At 49.6% G+C, this 17465-nt stretch overlaps 1 long non-coding RNA gene across 1 annotated transcript; it reads right to left on the reverse strand.

Annotated features, from left to right (window-relative positions):
- Positions 1-1436: 1436 nt before the first annotated feature.
- On the reverse strand, positions 1437-8814 carry LOC132539242 (uncharacterized). Its single transcript, XR_009550509.1, has 3 exons — positions 8630-8814; positions 6975-7008; positions 1437-1606 (listed from the first exon to the last, which is right to left on the reverse strand). It is a non-coding gene; the product is annotated as an uncharacterized LOC132539242 (long non-coding RNA).
- Positions 8815-17465: the final 8651 nt, after the last annotated feature.

A 17465-nucleotide genomic window follows, 5' to 3' on the forward strand; every position in this document is an offset into this window, starting at 1 on the left:
CTTCTCAGTTCCTATTTCTATCCAAAATAAATAAATACAATATTTTAAACTAACCCCCCAAATTATTTATGGATTGTATTCTAATCCATGGAACCTATGCAATATATAATATTATAGATACAAGTTTTTCTCAAGAGTCTGGCATCTTTGTTTTGGAAGCCTGAGAAGAGGTGAAATAGTGGGTTATACTACCCCCTAGTGGCCGAATATGGCAACGCACACCTTAGCACAGAGCAAAGCTTCCTATCCTCTTATTACAAATATGAAATAACTCCGCGCAGATGAACACGGAGTTCCCCTTATGCTATAGGCTGACCTGCGTTTTCATTGAGATTTATATTCATACATACCAAGATCTTTCCTTTGAGTGGGGGTGATTTTCTTCTCCTTTTATTAGCTTTTTGTTTGGGGAATAACAGATATCATTGCATATAAATCGCATTATTTTTAATTAAAATTTTATTTAAAAGATCATTGTATTTATTTATTTATTATTGGATAGAGTCAGAGAGAATTGAGAGAGGAGGGGGACATAGCGAGGGGGAGAGACAGAGAGACACCCGCAGACCTGCTTCACCACTCGTGAAGCTTTCCCCCTGCAGGTGGGGACCAGGGGCTGGAATGCGGACTCCTGCACACTGTGATGTGTGTGCTCAACCAGTTTCGCCACCGCCTGGCCCTTTAACATTTTATTAGTATTTATTTAGCATTGTCTTACAGTTTATAAGGTTTCAGATACAGGTTCACAGCCATATATGTGGCATTTAAAATTATTATTTTTCAATTTTTTATCTTTATTTATTTACTGGATAGAGGCAGCCAGAAATGGAGAGGGAAGGGGGTGATGAGAAGAGAGACACCTGCAGCCCTGCTTCATCACTCACACAGCTTTCCCCTCGCAGAGTGAGAACTGGGGGCTCAAACCTGGGTCCTTGTGCATTGTAACATGTGTGCTCAACCAGGTGCGCCACCACTAGGCCCCTAAAAATTATTTTTCAAACTTAAATTTTTTTCAATTTTATTTTTCTAGATAGAGACAGAGAGGAATTAAGAGGGAAGAGGGATAGAGAGGGAGAGAGACAGAGAGACACCTGCAGCCCTGCTTCACTGCTCGGCTCCTTGTTAATGACTGAACTGTAATATGATTATTTTAAAATATGCAAGAAATATAAAGGTTCACATTTAAATTAAGCTGGGTTCTTAAACACCCCACAAATGGCACTGCTTAATGTTCTCTGATGCAAAATTTGCTTTCCATATAGAAAAATTAACATGGGGGGCGGGCGGTAGTACGGTGGTTTAAGCACACAGGGTGCAAAGTGCAAAGACCGGTGTAGGGCTCCGGGTGCGAGCCCCCAGCTCTTCACCTGCAGGGGAGTCACTTAGTCACTTAGAAGCAGGTCTGCAGGTGTCTGTCTTCCTCTCCCCCTCTCTGTCTTCCCCTCCTCTCTCCATTTCTCTTTGTCCTATCCAACAACAACGACATCAATAACAACAATAATGATAACCACGGCAACGATGAATCAACAAGGGCAACAAAAGGGGAAAAAAGTGGCCTCCAGGAGCAGTGGATTCATGGTGCAGGCATTGAGCCCCACCAATAACCCTGGAGACAAAAAAAAAAAAAGAAAGAAAAATTAACATTGGAACTGTGTGTAGTAAACAATTTTGTCACATAGCTAGCCAAGCAATATTCCATGGTTGACTAATCCTTCTTTAAGCTACCTTCAGAAATTCTTTGTAGCTATTCCATGGTTGGTTTTAATGTCTCTGTAGAGGTAGTAGAACTGTGTTTATGGAATTACCAATAGCTTGCATTTTCAGTGGAAGCTTACAAGTCTGTCTGAATTTAAATAAGTATATGCTAGAGTTTAACCAGCTCAGTTTAGAAACACAAAACAACTTGGAGAATCTGAGAAGTGACAGTTAGTGGGTTACATTCTTACTGTTGCAACAATCGGTTTAGGCTTAAGTGTACTTTTTTTTTTTTTTTGTAAAGTGTACTTGTGAAAGAAAGATATATATTTCAACTTTGTTAAAAGTGGTCCTGTGACATGCAGAATGTTAACCGATGTTTTTAGGTATTTAAATCATGTCTGTGCCATCCAGGATCTATTGTGATTTTTTTTTAAAAAAAATATTTTTTGCTTTTTTTCCCTCCTTTGTTGCCCTTGTTGTTTTATTGTTGTTGTAGTTATTATTGTTGTTATTGATATTGTTGTTGTTGGATAGGGCAGAGAGAAATGGAGAGAGATGGGGCAGAGAGGGGGAGAGAAAGACAGAGACCTGCTTCACCACCTGTGAAGAGACTCCCCTGCAGATGGGGAGCGGGTGTGTGTGTGTGTGTGTGTATGTGGGTCTTGAACCAGGATTCTTACTCTGGTCCTTGGGCTTTGTGCCACGTGCGCTTAACCCGCTGTGCTACCGCCCAACTCCCTATTGCGATCTTTTAATGAGTACTTGGGTTGGGAAAAAGGGCTTGTACCATGCACTTTTTACTAATGAATAAATAGGAAATGTAAATGTTAGTAGTGACAACAACAAAAAAGAAGGGACCAGGGATTTGATCCCAGGTCCTTGTGCATCCTAGCATGTGCACTCCACCAAGTATGCCCCTTGTTCACATCCATGAATGTGTGTGTGTAACTCATGGTACCCACCACCAATGTTCTTCCCCTGCTCCCAACCAGCATAGTTTTCAGAGACTAAGAGTGGTGGGGCCAGGAAGTGGTGTTCTTGGTTGAGCGCACATGTTACAGCGCGCAAGGACCCAGGTTCAAGCCCCTGGGGGCCTCCACCTGCAGGGGGGGGAGCTTCTCAAGCATTGAAACAGGTCTGCAGGCATCTCTCTCTCTCTCTGTCCCTCTCCTTCCATCTCAATTTCTGTCTTTATCCAATAAAGAAATAGAAAAATGTATTAGTGTTCATTAACTCACAACACTGTATGCCACATTTATACAATCGAAAGAGCATTTCCCTGCCGTTCATGTATTTTTTGAGTGGGGAGGGGAAACTGCTGTAAGATTGAGGTGGCTTCTTCCCTGAGCTGCTCACAAGATGGTGAACAAGACATCTTGCTGACTGTTTCTCACAGATGACCTTGGCGTGTCCTCCAGAGCTCCTGGGAGGCCAGAGACTGAGCGTCTGACCCAGGGGGCCAAGGGGGAACTGGGGGTGGGGGTGAGGCAGTGGGGCCAAGGGGCCAGGGAGGCAGAGAGGAAGGAGGAAAAGGAGGTGGGGGCCGGGGGTCCGGGGGATCTCAGGGGTGGGGAGAGCAGGATGCTTGGGGGTCTGGGGGGCCAGGGTTCAGGGGGGCTGGGGTGCAGCAGGGTGGGGGGGACAGGGGGGCCAAGGGGCCAGGGAGCCAGAGGCAGCCAAGGGTCTGGGGGGTCCTGGAGGGCCGTAGGGGGGGGTGCAGGAAGGGGGCCGGGGTGACAGGTGGCGGCGAGGAAGGAGGAAGGGAGCCCCGGGGTTCCAGGGGGCTGCGGGCAAGGGGCCTGTGCTGCTGGGGGACCCTCTAGCTGCCTTTCATCCATTGAGCCTCTGGTGGGCCTGCTCCCTCTCCGGGACTGAGACTGCGGATTTACTTTAAATTTCAAATGTTTTATTGATTTCACATTGGTTTATGTATTTTTATTTCTACCAGGGTTATCTCTGGGGCTTGATGCCTGCATGACGAATTCCCTGCTCCTGGCAGCTTTTCCTCCATTCCTTCCTTCCTTCCTTCCTTCCTTCCTTCCTCCCTTCCTTCTCTTCCTTTCTTTCTTTCTTTCTTTCTTTCTTTCTTTCTTTCTTTCTTTCTTCCTTTCTTGCTTTTTTAATATTTTATTTATATTTCCCCCTTTTGTTGCCCTTGTTCATTGTTGTTGTTGTTACTGCTGTCATTGTTGTTGGATAGGGCAGAGAGAAATGGAGAGAGGAGGGGAAGACAGAGAGGGGGAGAGAAAGACAGACACCTGCAGACCTGCTTCACCGCCTGTGAAGCGACTCCCCTGCAGGTGGGGAGCCGGGGGCTCGAACCGGGATCCTTACGCCGGTCCTTGTGCTTTGTGCCAGGTGTGCTTAACCCGCTGCAGCCACCGCCTGGTTCTTCCTTCCTTCCTTCCTTCCTTCCTTCCTTCCTTTCTTTCTTTCTTTCTTCCTTTTTTTTTTTTTTTTGTTAATGTAGTTTTATTCTAGATGGTCAAATTTCAATGCTCATATATATATATATATATATATATATATATATATTTGTATTTTTATTTATTTATCTTCTCTTTTGTTGCCCTTGTTGTCTTTTTTTTTTCTTATTGTTGTTGTTATTGATGTCGTCATTGTTGGATAGGACAGAGAGACATGGAGAGAGGAGGGGAAGACAGAGAGGGGGAGAGACAGACAGACACCTGCAGACCTGCTTCTCTGCGTGTGAAGCGACTCCCCTGCAGGTGGGGAGCCGGGGGCTCGAACCGGGATCCTCATGCCGGTCCCTTGCGCTTAGCTCCACCTGCGCTTAACCCACTGCGCCACCGCCCGACTCCCCCTTCCTTCCTTCCTTCCTTCCTTCTTTCCTTCCTTCCTTCCTCTCTCTCTCTTTCTAAAGATTTTATTTCATTAAAATGAAAGGGATAGGAGAGAGAGAGAGAGAAAGGGCACCATAATATCACTCTGGTACATGTGTTGACTGGGATGGGACTCTGAACCTCATGCTTGAGACCCTAACACTCAATTCACTGGGCTACCTCCCAGACCACTCTCTTTCTTTCATTTATTTTATTTTATTTTATGTTATTTTTATTTTTATTTACCAGAGCACTGTCTGACTCTGGTTTATGATGGTACAGGGGATTGAACCTGGCACTTGAGAGTCTCAGGCATGAGAGTCTCTTTGTATAACCACTATGCTATCTACCCTCTGCCCTCTTTATTTTTAATTTTTATTTATTTATTATTTAATAGAGACAGAAAGAAATTGAGATGAGAGGGATATATATATATATATATAGAGAGAGAGAGAGAGAGAGACAGAGAGAGACAGAGAGACGCCTGCAGCCCTGCTTCATCACTCTGAAGCTTTCTCACTACAGGTGGGAGCAGAGGCTTGAAACCAGGTCTTTGCACTCTGTCTTGTGTGCACTTAACCAGGTATGCCATTGTCTGGCTCCTCTCTCTTTCTTTCTTTCTTTCTTTCTTTCTTTCTTTCTTTCTTTCTTTCTTTCTTTCTTTCTCTTTCTTCTCTCTTCTCCCCTTCTCTCCTTTCTCTTTTTCTCTCTTTCTCTCTCCTCCTTTTATCCTTTCTTTATCCTTTTTGATAGAGACAGATATAGAGAGAGGTGGAGCGGGACCGGAACCTGGGTTCTTGTGCACTGTAATGTGTATGCCCAGCCTTTCACATGGGGTCATGAGGCTAGGACATTTCAGGCAACAGGTTGGCACTGGCTGTAGACCCCTCCTCCACTGTCCCTTGCATCAAATTCCCTGTTGCCCCTTGATTTACATCCTGTCACCTCTTGTTGGCAGTCTTCCTGACAGCCACCAAGGACGGGATTCAGGACTCAGTTCCAGCCCGTCTTCTCGGTTAGGCACAGCCTAGGAATGGTTAACATTCTGGGTCAATTCCAAAACAGACCTGGGTTTATTTTAGGCATTTTGAACAGCTTGATTCAGCTGTCTTTCTCTCTCTGCAAAGATTGTGTTGACTCACTGAAAATCCTCTTTCAAATGTGCCCTCCTGGCTGTTTGATCCAAGTTTAATCCAGACCTTGGGGCCTCTCTTGGTCACCTCCAGAGCCTTTTTTTTTTTCTCACCACCTGGCTTCTGTCCATATTCTTCCTTTCTTCTCCTGAATTAGCTGACTCCCTCATTAAACCTTTCTGCATCTGGAGGTCTGGAAGCCTCTGGGGGTGGGGGGGTGGGGGTGGGGCTCTGATCACCTCCTGGGTGTCCTGTGACTTCTTCTGTTTTCTTCTGAGACCAAGTGGCCAGGGCTGAGTGGCAGTTAAGGACAAGCAGCAGTGCTCGCAGGAATTCTGCTGCACACAGGGCCTAATGGCCCATTCTCTGCCCCGCAGCTTCCAGCCCGCGACCTCCAGCAGGCGGGTCCTCTCGTCATCTCAGTGCCGGACTAGCAGATTTTCCCTGAGAAGCTTGTAGCTAATGCTGGGCCTGTGGCCCTGCCGGTGACCTGGCTCCCAGGGCTACTTCATTCTCCAGGTGTCCCCTGCTCCCACCTGTCTCTGCTCCTGCCCTCTCATTGGGCTTCCCTTGTCTTTCTTGAACCCAACCTTGGAAGTGTTCTTGAAGCTGCCTTGCTTCTTTTCAGAGAAAAATTCAAGGGTTCTAGTTCTCCTGAAACTTCCCTAGTTTGGGGCTTTTATTGGATTTTCTTAAAGATATATATTTGTTTAGTGAGTGAGAAGAGAGAAAGGACCAGAAAACTGCTCAACTCTGGCAGGTGGTGGTGCTGGGGATTGAACCTGCAGCCTTTGGGGCCTCAAAATACTTGAACACTGTAAGTGTGTGTGCTCACTTGAGTAAGTCATCACCTGGCCCCCTATTTTCTTTTCTTTCTTTCTTTCTTTCTTTCTTTCTTTCTTTCTTTCTTTCTTCCTTTCCTACCTTCCTACCTTTTTTCCTTTCCTTCTCTCTTTCCTCCAGGGTCACTGGGGCTCAGTGCAGGCACTATGCTCCTGGTAGCCATTTTTCCCCCCATTTTCTTGGACAGGACAGAGAGAAATTGAGAGAGGAGGGGGAGATAGAGAGGGAGAGAGAAAGACAGACACCTATAGACCTGCTTTGCCCACTGCAGGTGGGGAGCTGAGATCTCAAACCCGGATCCTTGTACAGGTCCTTGTACTTAGTACTATGTGTGTTTAACCAAGTGTGCCACAGCCCGGCCCACACCCCCGACAGTCTATTTCTGTGACACACACACACACACACACACACACACACACACACACCCACCCAAGGCACTGCTCAGAGTTCCACATACCTTTGTCCATGGTGCTCTCATGTGGTAACTCTGTCTATCAAAAAAGAAAAAAAAATTTTTCTCTGGTTGTCATTCAGAAAGCCAGTTGGGAAATATGCCGGTGGTGGTGGGGGAGAGGAGCTCACAGTATTGAGGGGGAGGGAGCAGCTAACTGCTCCCCAGTTTCACACCCCCCCCCCCCCCGGGTTCCAGACTGACTCCTCCAAGGAGACATCACAGAGACAGTCATTTCAGAGAGAAGATGAGCATTGCCTGGGAGAAAGTAAGGATAGAAAAGGAGAAATTACAAGTAGATGCCAGAGAGAGAGGGAGAGGAAGAGGGAGAGGGGGAGGGGGGAGGGGAGGGGGGAGGGAGAGGGAGAGGGAGACGAGAGGGAGAGGGAGAGGGAGAGGGAGAGGAGAGGGAGAGGGAGAGGGAGAGGGAGAGGGAGAGGAGAGGGAGAGGGAGAGGGAGAGGGAGAGGGAGAGGGAGAGGGAGAGGGAGAGGGAGAGGGAGAGGGTGAGGGAGAGGGAGAGGCAGAGGGAGAGGGAGAGGGAGAGGGAGAGGGAGAGGGAGAGGGAGAGGGAGAGGGAGAGGGTGAGGGAGAGGGAGAGGGAGAGGGAGAGGGAGAGGGAGAGGGAGGGAGAGGGAGAGAGAAGAAAGGGAAAGGCCCCAGTCTCCTTATGTCCCAGCTTTCTAGTCCCTTCTCAGGAAGGCAGGACCCTTAGGGATGAGAGAGAGAGGGAGAGAGGGAGAGAGGGAAAGAGAGAGAGAGAGAGAAGGGAAAGGCCCCAGATTCCTTGTGTCCCAGCTTTCTAGTCCCTTCTCAGGAAGGCAGGACCCTTAGGGATGAGAGAGAGAGGGAGAGAGGGGGGAAGGGGGAGATGGGTAGAGAGAGAGAGAGAGAAAGAGAGACCCCAGCCCCTGGTCCCCAGCTCTCTGGCCCCTTCTGGGGAAGGCAGGACCCTCAGGGATGAGCTCCAGCCTCTGTCTCCAGGGTCCCCTCTGCCTCCACCTGCATGTTGTGGCCTTTGCAGTCAGGGATGGAGGGAGCCGGGGCAGGACATGCAGACACACTGGGCTTCTGGGCCTGACCTGGGCCTGACCTGGCTGCTGGGGGGGGCAGGGGCAGGGGGCAAGGGGCAGGGGCAGGGGGGCAGGGGGGCAGGGTAGGGTGCTCTCCCTAAACTGTTCTCCAGCAGGAGTCTGAGGCCGAGCTTCCAAACAGTGATGTGTCCGGGACCAGATGGACCCTGAGCCAGTGGGCCTGGGTGGGCAGCAGGCAGATACCAGAGTGAACCTGGTGGGCACTGGTCTTTCCCATTCTGTCCTCCATTTGTTAAAAAAAATCTTCATTTTTCCCTGTTGATTTATAGACCTGGTTGGAAAATCCTGCCCCTCCTCCCTCTCCAAAGAAGCACTTTTAAAAATCATTTCATGAGGGAGGGCGGGGGTTAATAGTTTACAGCTCAGGCGTTGACACATGGCTACAGTCTCTCACTTCCCTGTCTTAGATGTCTGCAAAGCTCTCTCCCACCCCCCCATTTCTGTCCTTTCCCATCATGCACCAGGATCCTACCTCTCTCTTCACTTCCTCCTTCTTCCCAGAATCCTTTGTTTTGGGGCCATTCTCCACACCCAGTGCGAGTCCCAAAAGAAGTATTTGCAGATATACCTGTTACTGTAGATCCATGAATCGTCTTGCTGGTGTGCGTCTGAGAGACAAGTTCATTGCCCAGAGACAGTGGCCTTTCTCATTCAACAAGATCAGGCTCATCTGAAAACATTCTGAAAACTCAAGGTGAAAGCTTAGAAATAAACTCAGCCGTGAGACGTCCCGCCACGTGGCTGAAGCCTACGCTCTCACTGATAGAGCTGACATTGGAAGATATTAATTGTGACAGGGGAGAGGGTGCGGCGTGATGTGGCCAGTTTGCACACATAAATACTGCTGCTCTCCCACCCCCCCCCCCCGCCAAGGATGATTTACAGTGATAGAAACACATGGTTCTCTCTCTGATGGATGACATCCTGTTAACCATGGAATTGCTGAGCAAAATCAGCTGGGCTTGATGCAAGATTTTCTCCGTGCCTAGAAAAAAAAATCTTTTATTTATTTTTTTTTTTGGCCTGCAGAAAAGATGACATTAACTTAGGAGTAGTGGAGTTATTATTGAGTTATCAAAATAAATCTGAGGACATAAATCAATTCTACTGCGCAGAGAATGCTAAATCGATATGTCCAGGAAGACTCCATTGATCCCATGCCCATCACTCAGGCCTTCATTAGACTCTTCAGCAAGATGTTTAATTGAAATGATAATGTCGTATCTCTGGGCAAATCCTCCAGTCCGGACTTGGATATGGGGTTGTTCAAGGTGATGGAGAGGATTTGACCAGTCTCCTCTGCTTCAGACTCAAAAGGGTCCTTGGGGAGACTCCCCAGTTTCCTGTGCACTGGGGTGTCTGCTCTAAGGAGATGGTAGCTCTAAGGAGATGGTAGCATTTTTTAAAAATGTCTCCAGGGTTATTTCTGGGGCTCGGTGCCTGCACTACAAATCCACTGCTCCTGGGAGCTATTTTTTCCCTTTTGTTGCCCTTGTTTATCATTGTTGTTGCTATTATTATTGTTGTCATTGCTGTCATTGTTGTTGGATAGGACAGAGAGAAATGGAGAGAGGAGGGGAAGACAAAGAGGGGGAGAGACAGATAGACACCTGCAGATCTGCTTCACCGCTTGTGAAGTGACTTCCCTGTAGGTGGGGAGCTGGGGGCTCGAACCGGGATCCCTGTGCTTTGCACCTTGTGCCCTTAACCCACTGCGCTACCGCCCAGACCCTCCCCCCCGCCCACCATATAGCCTATTTTTTAAATTTTATTTAAGAAAGGATTAATTAACAAAACCATAAGGTAGGAGGGGTATAACTCCACACAATTTCCACCACCCAATCTCCATAACCCACCCCCTCCCCTGATAGCTTTCCCATTCTCTATCCCTCTGGGAGCATGGACCTGTGACAGACAACAATATGCTGTTACTTCCCTTCAGTACCAATGATTTATTAATATTTTTTATGGTTAAGTTCCTTTTTTTAGGTTTTAGTGTTAAATTCCTATCTCTCTCTTTAGAGTTGAGCTGTCTTGCTGAGTGAAGTAGGAAATTCCTTGCCCCTTCCCCCTTGAATAAACAGGATCTGATCAGTGAAGGCCACCCATAGTTCAAAGGACCCTACATGGGGATAAGCCTTATCAGGACCTTTGAACTGACTTTGTGGTATGCAGCCCACCGGATGGGTGGTCATAGCAGATGGCAGGGGGATGTGGCGACCCTGCCTGGTTGAATTCTATTGGTTGTGTGATCTTACTATATTTGAAACTAGCCCGCGCTTTGCTTTGAATGGATCATGCTTTTGCTAAGTTTGAAATGATTGGATCTTGTGTTTGCTATAGCCTGTTATTGGATGTAGATTGATAAGGTGATGTGCTCCCCCTCCCTGAGTGTAGTCTGAATTCCTATAAATTGTATGGTTTGAGCCCTGTTCGGGGCCGAGCTTGGTAGACTAACACCAGTCACCATCTTGGCCCGGATTGCAATTCGTCAATAAACATCTTTGCTTCCTTACAGTGGATGGTGGTTTGATTTATGCTCGCTAACATTTGGAGGCCCCAGCGAGATCCCTCAGACGGGTATTCCTGAGGACACCCCATCCTGGGTCCGGACCCTCGGAGGCCTTGGAAGTCCTGCCCGGCGCCGGTAAGTCAGGCCTGAATTTTGTATGGTACCATTTCTTTTCTAGCTCTGTGCCTCCGGAGGACCAGTGAGTCAAGCTTGATTTTTGTGTAAGTCCCCGCGGGGCCTGGGGGTCTGTGGATTGCGGGACGCCGCGTTAAAATCCCAGACCGCAGCACTGGGGAGTGACGACTCCCAGGCTGCTGGGGTAAGGATCTGGAACAGGGTTCGCCCCGGAACCTGAAACAGGGTTCACCCGGGACCTGAAACAGGGTCCACGTAAGGATCTGGAAAAGGGTCCTCTTCCGAACTGTCTCTCGTGGCCACTCTGTGTTTGTCTCTTTTACTCTCCTCTCTTTGGCAATTCGCGAAAAGGCTGAGCCTATTAGTGCAACTGAGGGGGTCTGGCCGGAGCTACTCTCCGGTGACTCCTGAAGGCCTAATTAGCAACATTCCTTAGTAGCGGCGGCCGGAATGGTAATTGCCCAATCTTGACTGAGTAAGTGGTCTGCTGCATGCGTGTGTGTGTGTGTGTGTGTGTGTGTGAATACCGCGTGCCTCACGGCCTCAGGGCTACGGGGCCTGAGTGGGCCCTAACCTGCGTGTCCGTGGAGTCGTTTCAGCTAAACGGGGATTCTCAACTTAGTTGAGACCAGGGCCGGGGATCATACGGCTACCCTTAAGCTAAGACTCCTTAAGGTCCCGCGAGGGGCCCGGCCAGGCGGGCACAGTTGAGTGCCTGGCGTCCTTCGGATGCCAGTTCTATTTCCCCACTAACTGTCTTGTTGGTTGTCTATTCGTTTGTCTCCCCCTTGTGTTGTGTTACGGTACCACAAAGAAGTTAACAAATTAGGAAAACTGGAGTCATCACTAATAAAGGAAGACCATAGCCCTGATGTAGGAGAAGGTCCCAAGTGGACACCTTTTGGGCTATTGGAAGTAGAACAAAGGTGTGTGAGTGAGAGAGCGTATGAAAGCCTTCTGTGTGCTGGCCAGCGAGTGAGTGGAAGAAGGAAGGTAATCCTAGGTGCGACTGCAGTGACAATTGTTGCCTTGTTTGTTTCCTTGTTATTTCATTTTGACAGGAAGATGGGACAGGCCTCATCAAAACCCACCCCACTCTCCCCCCTGGAATGCTTAATTAAGAATTTCTCAGATTTCTCTCGCAGGGCAGCCGGATTCGGAGTCCAGGTAGACGCCTTCACCCTACGAAAGTTCTGTGTTAGAGAATGGCCCACGTTTGGTGTGGGCTGGCCGGAGGAAGGGAGCCTGGACCCTGGCACCTGTGCAGCAGTACAGGACGTAATTTTTGGCGAACCAGGGCACCCTGATCAGATGCCATACATTGAAATCTGGGCTGGTATCATTTATGACAAACCCAAATATTTGCTAAAATGTCAGAAAGGTTCCAGGGAGAAGGGAGAGTCAAAAGAAAAATCTGGAATATATGTGGTACGGGGAGGCAGGAGAGCGGGAACACCTAAACGCCCCAGCCGTCCTGTGCTCCCGAGCCCCCCTGAGTCCCCACCGGGACCGGGTAGAAAGAAAAGTAATAATCCTCCCCCTTACTCCAGCTCCCGTAGGCCCACTGCTCCCGAGCCTGATTCCACCTCAGAGACTCCTCCTGGGCCCTTTAGTCCACCCCACACCAGAGCGGGGACAGCTTTCGGCTCCGGGAGGACCCACGAGGAGGCGGTGCCGGCTGGAGTTTTTCCCTTAAGGGAAGCCGGGGAGCGAGAGGCGGGAGGGAGGCCACTTAGGATACATGTTCCCTTCACTACCTCAGATTTGTACAATTGGAAAAATCAAAACCCTCCCTTCTCTGTAGACCCTGAAGGTGTGGCAACCTTGCTTGAGTCGGTTTTTTACACTCACCAACCTACGTGGGATGATTGTCAGCAACTGTTAAATACTTTGTTCACGGCCGAGGAGAGGGAGAGGATTAGACTGGAAGGGAGGAAGCAGGCTCAAGTTGGAAAGGGGGAGGCATTTACGGATGCCGAGATGGAAGAGGTGTTCCCACGTAGTAGACCGAAATGGGACCCGAACACACACGCCGGACTTGAAGCCCTTTCCAGGTACCGCCAGACTCTATTAAGGGGCATTCGGGCGGCTGGCCGAAAGCCCACTAATTTATCTAAGGTGACCGAGTGCATCCAGGGTGCGAGCGAGAGCCCGACGGCTTTCTTAGAGAGGCTTTATCAGGTCTATCGGACCTGGACCCCTATAGACCCTAAAGCCCCCGAGAACTTGCAGGCCATTGTTCTCCAGTTCGTAGCCCAATCCGCCCCAGATATTAGAAAGAAATTGCAGAAGCTGGAAGGTTTCCAGGGGAAGTCTCTTTCTGAGTTAGTGGCCATAGCCCAGAAGGTTTTTGAGAATAGGGAAGATCCAGCTAAGGCTACAGTGGAGCTCAGTAAGAAGATGACCCAAGTTCTTATGATGAGAGAGACAGAAGGTAGAGAGGGGAGAAGGAGTTTTAGGAGAAATGCTAAGGAAGGAAGAAGCCAGAAAAGAGCTAAGCCTTTAGGGAAGAATCAGTGTGCATTCTGCAAGAAGGAAGGGCACTGGAAAAGAGAATGCCCGGAGAAGGAGAAGAGGAAGCCTGAAGAGGAAGCACCCCTATTAACCTTTGATTAGAGAGGTCAGGGCTCCCCTAGCCCCCGGGAGCCCAGGGTAAAACTCTCGGTAGGGGGAAAGTTAGTTAATTTTCTAGTGGATACCGGGGCCACACATTCAGTAATCCAGCAACCAGTAGGACCCACTGGAAAGGAGAAAGTTAAAATTATGGGAGCTACGGGGGAAGTAAAAAGTTATCCGAAATCCACTGGAAGGGTTGCGGGCCCTGGCCTGCAGACTATCACCCACTCCTTCTTGGTAATTCCTGAATGCCCGGAACCACTCCTTGGAAGAGATCTCCTCCAAAAACTACAGGCAACTGTTTCATTCGAAGTAGACAAGGGACCCACGGTACATTTTGGTGGGCGCATCTTGCTCACTATGCCAGCCAGTGAAGAATACCGACTATATGAGGATATGAGGCAGGAAAATGACTTGGGCCTGTTGGAAATATGGAAGCAGGAAATCCCTAATGTTTGGGCTGAAACAAACCCCCCCGGGCTAGCTAAACATGTGACCCCCGTAGTGGTGCAATTAACCAGTTCTGCCACTCCAGCCCGTGTGCGCCAGTATCCCATGAGCCGAGAGGCCCAGCAAGGCATCAGGATCCATATCCAACGCCTGAAGAAGGCCGGCATTTTGGTACCCTGCAAATCAGCGTGGAACACACCTCTCCTCCCAGTTCGGAAACCAGGAACGAACGACTACAGGCCAGTACAGGATCTGCGAGAGGTAAATAAGAGAGTGGAAACTGTCCACCCCACAGTTCCTAACCCTTATACTCTTCTCAGCCTCCTGCCACCAGAACGGACTTGGTATAGCGTCCTGGACTTGAAGGATGCTTTCTTCAGCATTCCTCTGGCCCCTCAGAGCCAGCCCATATTCGCCTTTGAATGGACGGACCCTGAAGAAGGAGAGACTGGTCAGTTAACTTGGACCCGCCTGCCACAAGGGTTCAAGAATTCCCCAACCCTGTTCGATGAAGCCTTGAGTAAGGACTTGTCCAGTTTTCGAGGTGAACACCCATGGTGCAGCCTCCTACAGTACGTGGATGATCTTTTAATTGCTGCCCCCTCCAGGAAAGATTGCGAAGAGGCTACTCGTGACCTATTGAAGGTATTGGGGGCTCTGGGGTATAGAGTGTCTGCCAAAAAGGCCCAACTGTGTGCCCAAGAAGTGACCTACCTGGGCTACCAAATAAAGGAAGGCCAGCGGGCGCTGTCCCAGGCAAGGATCCAGACTGTCTTGAAGATCCCGACCCCGTCCACAAAGAGACAGGTCAGGGAATTCCTGGGGGCGGTGGGCTACTGTAGGTTATGGATCCCAGGATTTGCAGAACTGGCCAAACCCCTCTACGTCGCCACTGGAGGAGGCGATACGTCATTAAAATGGACAGAGACAGAGGAGAAGGCCTTCCAGGCACTGAAAACAGCCTTGGTAAGTGCCCCGGCCCTGAGCCTCCCTGACCTCAATAAACCTTTTCAGCTGTTTGTCGCAGAAAGTGTGGGGGTGGCCAAAGGGGTTCTCACCCAGACTCTGGGACCCTGGAAGAAACCAGTAGCCTATCTGTCTAAGCGCCTGGATCCTGTGGCAGCTGGGTGGCCGGGGTGCCTGAGAACAGTGGCTGCCGCCGCTTTGCTGGTAAAGGAGGCTACGAAACTGACATTTGGACAGACTCTAGAAATTGTTACGTCCCACAATCTGGCTAGCTTGCTCTACTCTCCTCCAGACCGGTGGATGACCAACGCCCGGATCACGCATTACCAGGTACTATTGCTAGACCCGCCCCGTGTTACTTTCAAGCAGACAGCCGTATTAAATCCCGCCACCCTGCTCCCCAACCCGGAGGACGAAGCCACCCATGACTGCGGAGAAATCCTGGAAGCCCTGACCTCACTGAGAGCTGACCTGACAGACGTCCCCCTGCCTGATGCACTGGTAACTCTCTACACTGATGGAAGCAGCTTTGTGGAGGACGGTGTGAGGTATGCAGGGGCAGCCGTGGTCACTAACCAAGAGGTCCTATGGGCAGCTTCGCTACCTCAAGGGACTTCAGCTCAGAAGGCAGAGTTGATAGCACTGACTCAAGCACTCAAGTGGGGAGCAGGGAAGAAGATAAACGTGTACACTGACAGCAGATACGCTTTTGCCACTGTCCACGTTCACGGGGCATTGTACCAAGAGAGAGGACTGCTAACTGCAGGAGGTCAGGCCATCAAGCATGCACCAGAAATCCTAGCCTTGCTGGCAGCTATATGGGAGCCTGAGAAGGTAGCTGTAATACACTGCAAGGGCCACCAGAGGGACAATTCAGATGTAGCACAGGGTAACCAGTTTGCTGACGACATCGCCCGGAAGGCTGCCAAAAGACTAGTGGGGACTCAGGCTCAGTTAGTAGTAGCCTCACCTACGGAAATATCACCAGACAGACGACCAAGTTATTCAAAACAAGAGGAAGAATTGGGGAGAAGACAAAGTGAAGACGGGTGGATTATCCTCCCAGACCAAAGGATACTGCTGCCCCAACAGTTGGGGAGACAAGTTGTGACCCTGGCTCATGGAAGTACTCACCTGGGGGGAGAAAAGTTGGCTGAACTAATAAACAAATTCTATCTAATAACAGGTTTATACAGGATTTCCAGGAGTGTGGTAAGCCGCTGCGTCACATGTGCCAGAGTAAACGCCAACCCCATCCAGGCCAAGCGGCCTGGAACCCGATGGAGAGGAGAAGAGCCTGGTGAACATTGGGAAGTGGATTTCACTGAGATGCCCACAGCTCCGGGAGGTTACAAGTATCTCCTAGTGATGATAGACACCTTCTCGGGTTGGGCCGAAGCCTTCCCTACTAGGAAAGAGACTTCCCCAGTAGTGGTGAAACAATTGGTATCTGAAATTATTCCAAGGTTTGGTCTCCCATATTCCCTGGGGTCGGATAATGGTCCGGCATTTATTGCCAAGGTCACCCAACAATTGGCTGAGACTTTGCAAATTAAATGGAAGCTGCACTGCATTTATCGCCCTCAGAGTTCAGGGCAGGTAGAAAGGATGAATAGGACACTTAAGGAGACTTTGACTAAGTTAAGGATAGAGACTGGCGGGAACTGGGTTACTCTTTTACCTTTTGCTTTGTTAAAAAGTAGAAATACCCCTTATGTTTCTGGATTCACCCCATTTGAAATTGTGTACGGCAAGTTGCCCACCCTGGTGCCCCGGATAGGGGCTGAGAAGTTGGCTGAAATAGCCCGAGGTAACCTATTAGAATCTCTGCAGGCCCTTCAGGCGGTGCGGGGAAAGGCCAGACTCGCTGTCCGGACTGCTAAACCAGGGACCCGGAAGGAGGAAGCCCGAGGCCGGATTGCACCCCTGTTCGAGCCTGGGGACTCTGTGCTAGTGAAGAAACTGCACCCTGATCACCTGGAGACCCGGTGGGAAGGACCATTTACCGTCATCCTAAGCACACCGACAGCGGCGAAAGTCGCCGGGAAGCGGCATTGGATCCACCACACTCGCTTGAAGAAATTTGTTCCGGATCCCACTGATTCCACGGAAGCGGAAGAGCCGAAGAGATGGCGTGCTGTGCCCACCTCGGACCCCATGAAAGTCCGGCTAGTTTCTTCCTAACTCTGATATTTTTGCTTTGTTTCAGCTGGGCCTCCCAGGATGAACACCCTCAGGTGGCCCCAATACATGTATGGGAACTGAGAAATGCAGAAGGGAAAGTAATTAACAGCTTGCCAACCACTGGCCAGCCGATATTCTCCTTTGACCTCTGTGACTTATTTGGGGAAAATTGGAACGGCGCGAACTGGTCCAGCTCAATTACTAAGGATGGAGGGTGCGGCTCCATCAACAGAGAAAGTCGCCTGTGGGACAGACCCTACTATGTCTGCCCCAGGGAAGGACGTTCCAATGACTGCAGAGGAGAAAACTACTTTTTCTGTGGCCTTTGGGGGGAATGTTTGACGGCATCTCCGGTGAAGGACAGTGATAAGCACCTGGAATTTACAAGAGTGACCCGGTTGGGTGCCCCAACTAAACAAGGCACCTGCAATCTCGGAGACTGTAACCCTGTGGAAGTTAAGGTCAAGACATGGCATGAGACTGAGACTTGGACAGGAGGCCGGATGTGGGGCATTCGGATAGTGTTCGCTGGGAAGGATCC

This window comes from Erinaceus europaeus, chromosome 7 (genome assembly GCF_950295315.1).
Source record: "Erinaceus europaeus chromosome 7, mEriEur2.1, whole genome shotgun sequence".
In the NCBI taxonomy this organism is placed as follows: domain Eukaryota; kingdom Metazoa; phylum Chordata; class Mammalia; order Eulipotyphla; family Erinaceidae; genus Erinaceus; species Erinaceus europaeus.